Raw genomic sequence first — 4,286 nt, 5'->3', positions numbered from 1 at the left:
CGCCAGTCTCTGCTTAGGGCTACATCAATAGGAAACAAACCATAGAGAGAGAACTTGGAACTACTTTATTGTGTCAAGTTTCAAAGAGCTAGCACAAACCGTGTTTGATTTAGAGTTCCAACTACATGTATCCGTATAGGAGAAAACAGAGTGAAACCGAAAATTTAAAACAGTTACTGCCAACGAACGGTTTAACTTAGAAGAAAGAAATTTGGTGATCCAAGTGGGATTGGGTTACTGATAATTACCTGAAAGTGTCATCAATATTGGGTGAAAAAATGTGTGCTGAGATTTCAGGAATCTCGTAGTTTTTTGGAAGCTTGGCAACCCCTTTCCATGTAAGTGATTTGCGCCAGTCTCTGCTTACTGCTACATCAATAGGAAACAAACCATAGATATAGAACTTGGAACTACTTTATTGTGTCAAGTTTCAAAGAGCTAGCACAAACCGTGTTTGATTTAGAGTTCCAACTACATGTATCCAAATAGGAGAAAACAGTGTGAAAGCTAAAAATTAAAACTGTTACTGCAAACGAACGGTTTAACCTAGAAGAACGAAATTTGGTGATCCAAGTGGGATTGGGGTACTGATCATTCATTACCTGAAAGTGTCATCAAGATTGGGTGTAAAAATGTGTGCTGAGATTTCAGGAAACTCGTAGTTTTTGGAAGCTTGGCAACCCCTTTCCATGAATATGATTTGTGCCAGACTCTGCTTAGGGCTACATCAATAGGAAACAAAACATAGAGATAGGACTTGGAACTACTTTATTGTGTCAATTTCAAAGAGCTAGCACAAACCGTGTTTGATTTAGAGTTCCAACTACATTTATCCCTATAGGAGTAAACAGAGTGTAACCTAAAAATTAAAACTGTTACTGCCAAGGAAGGGTTTAACCTAGAAGAACGAAATTTGGAGAGCCAAGTGAGATTGGGTACTGATCATTACCTGAAAGTGTCATCAAGATTGGGTGAAAAAATGTGTGCTGAGATTTCAGGAAAATTTTAGTTTTTGGAAGCTTGGCAACTCTTTTCCATGAAAGGATTTGCGCCAGTCTCTGCTTAGGGCTACATCAATAGGAAACAAACCATAGATTTAGAACTTGGAACTACTTTATTGTGACAAGTTTCAAAGAGCTAGCACAAACCGTGTTTGATTTAGAGTTCCAAATACATGTATCCATATAGGAGAAAACAGAGTGAAAGCTAAAAATTAAAACAGTTACTGCCAACGAACGGTTTAACCTAGAAGAACGAAATTTGGTGAGCCACGTGGGATTGGGGTACTGATCATTACCTGAAAGTGTCATCACAATTGGGTGAAAAATGTGTGCTGAGATTTCAGGAAACTCGTAGTTTTCGGAAGCTTGGCAACCCCTTTCCATGAAAGTAATTTGCTCCAGTCTCTGCTTAGGGCTACATCAATAGGAAACAAACCATAAAGATGGAAAGTGGAACTACTTTATTGTGTCAAGTTTCAAAGAGCTAGCAAAACCGTGTTTGATTTAGAGTTCCAACTACGTGTATCCATATAGGAGAAAACAGAGTGAAACCTAAAAATTAAAACTGTTACTGCCAACGAACGGTTTAACCTAGAAGAACAAAATTTGGTGAGCCAAGTGGGATTGGGGTACTGATCATTACCTGAAAGTGTCATCAAGATTGGGTGAAAAAATGTGTGCTGAGATTTCAGGAAACTCGTAGTTTTTTGGAAGCTTGGCAACCCCTTTCCAGGAAAGTGATTTGTGACAGTCTCTGCTTAGGGCTACATCAATAGGAAACAAAGCATAGAGATAGAACTGGGAACTACTTTATTGTGTCAAGTTTAAAAGAGCTAGCAAAAACCGTGTTTGATTTAGAGTTCCAACTACATGTATCCGTATAGGAGAAAACAGATTGAAAGCTAAAAATTAAAACTGTTACTGCAAACGAACGGTTTATCCTAGAAGAACGAAATTTGGTGAGCCAAGTGGGATTGGGGTATATCACCTGAAACTGTCATCAAGATTGGTTGAAAAAATGTGTGCTGAGATTTCAGGAAACTCGTATTTTTTTGGAAGCTTGGCAACCCCTGTCCATGAAAGGGATTTGCGCCAGTCTCTGCTTAGGGCTACATCAATAGGAAACAAACCATAGAGATAGAACTTGGAACTAATTTATTGTGTCAAGTTTCAAAGAGCTAGCACAAACCGTGTTTGATTTAGAGTTCCAACTACATGTATACATATAGGAGAATACAGAGTGAAACTAAAAATTAAAACAGTTACTGCCAACGAACGGTTTATCCTAGAAGAACGAAATTTGGTGAGCCAAGTGGTATTGGGGTACTGATCATTACCTGAAAGTGTCATCAAGTTTGGGTGAAAAAATGTATGCTGAAATTTCAGGAAACTCGTAGTTTTTTGGAAGCTTGGCAACCCCTTTCCATGAAAGTGATTTGCGCTAGTCTCTGCTTAGGGCTACATCAATAGAAAACAAACCATAGAGATAGAAATTGGAACTACTTTATTGTGTCAAGTTTCAAAGAGCTAGCACAAAGCGTGTTTGATTTAGAGTTCCAAGTACATGTATCCATGTAGGAGAAAACAGAGTGAAACCTAAAAATTAAAACTGTTACTGCCAATGAACGGTTTATCCTAAAAGAACGAAATTTGGTGAGCCAAGTGGGATTGGGGTACTGATCATTACCTGAAAGTGTCATCAAAATTGGGTGAAAAAATGTTTGGTGAGATCAGGAAACTCGTAGTTTTTTGGAAGCTTGGCAACCCCTTTCCATGAAAGTGATTTGCTCCAGTCTCTGCTTAGGGCTACATTAATAGGAAAAAAACCATAGAGATAGAACGTGGAACTACTTTATTGTGTCAAGTTTCAAAGAGCTAGCACAAACTGTGTTTGATTTAGAGTTCCAACTACATGTATCCATATAGGAGAAAACAGAGTGAAACCTAAAAATTAAAACTGTTACTGCCAACGAACGCTTTAACCTAGAAAAACGAAATTTGGTGAGCCAAGTTGAATTGGGGTACTGATCATTACTTGAAAGTGTCATCAAGATTGGGGGAAAAAATGTGTGGTGAGATGAGGAAACTCGTAGTTTTTTGGAAGCTTGGCAACCCCTTTCAATGAAAGTGATTTGCTCCAGTCTCTGCTTAGGGCTACATCAATAGGAAACAAACCATAGAGATAGAACGTGGAACTACTTTCTTGTGTCAAGTATCATAGAGCTAGCACCAACCGTGTTTGATTTAGAGTTTCAACTACATGTATCCATATAGGAGAAAACAGCGTGAAACTTAAAATTAAAACTGTTACTGCCAACGATCGGTTTAACCTAGAAGAACGAAATTTGGTCAGCCAAGTGGATTGGGGTACTGATCATTACCTGAAAGTGTCATCAAGATTGGGTGAAAAAATATGTGCTGAGATTTCAGGAAACTCGTAGTTTTTTGGAAGTTTGGCTACCCCTTTCCATGAAAGTGATTTGCGCCAGTCTCTGCTTAGGGCTACATCAATAGGAATCAAACCATAGAGAAACAACTTGGAACTACTTTATTGTGTCAAGTTTCAAAGAGGTAGCACAAACCGTGTTTGATTTAGAGTTCCAAAGACATGTATCCATACAGGAGAAAACAGAGTGAAAGATAAAAATTAAAACTGTTACTGCCAACGAATGGTTTAAACTAGAAGAAGGAAATTTGGTGAGCCAAGTGGTATTGGGGTACTGATGATTACCTGAAAGTGTCATCAAGATTGGGTGAAAAAATGTGTGCAGAGATTTCAGGAAACTCGTAGTTTTTTGGAAGCTTGGCAACCCATTTCCATGAAAGTGATTTGTGATAGTCTCTGCTTAGGGCTACATCAATAAGAAACAAACCATAGAGATAGAACGTGGAACTACTTTATTGTGTCAAGTTTCAAAGAGCTAGCACAAACGGTGTTTGATTTAGAGTTCCAACAACATGTATCCATATAGGACAAAACAGAGTGAAACCTAAAAATTAAAACTATTACTGCCAACGAATGGTTTAACCTAGAAGAACAAAATTTGTTGAATAAAGTGGGATTGGGGTACTGATCATTACCGGAAAGTGTCATCAAGATTGGGTGAAAAAATATGTGCTGAGATTTCAGGAAACTCGTAGTTTTTTGGAAGCTTGGCAACCCCTTTCCATGAAAGGGATTTGCGCCAGTCTCTGCTTAGGGCTACATCAATAGGAAACAAAAAATAGGGATAGAACTTGGAACTACTTTATTGTGTCAAGTTTCAAAGAGCTAGCAGAAACCGT

Source organism: Spermophilus citellus, assembly GCF_964194105.1.
Source record: "Spermophilus citellus genome assembly, chromosome: 10".
Taxonomy (NCBI): domain Eukaryota; kingdom Metazoa; phylum Chordata; class Mammalia; order Rodentia; family Sciuridae; genus Spermophilus; species Spermophilus citellus.
The sequence above is the reverse complement of the archived record's forward strand: the minus strand, read 5'-3'. Positions refer to the sequence as shown.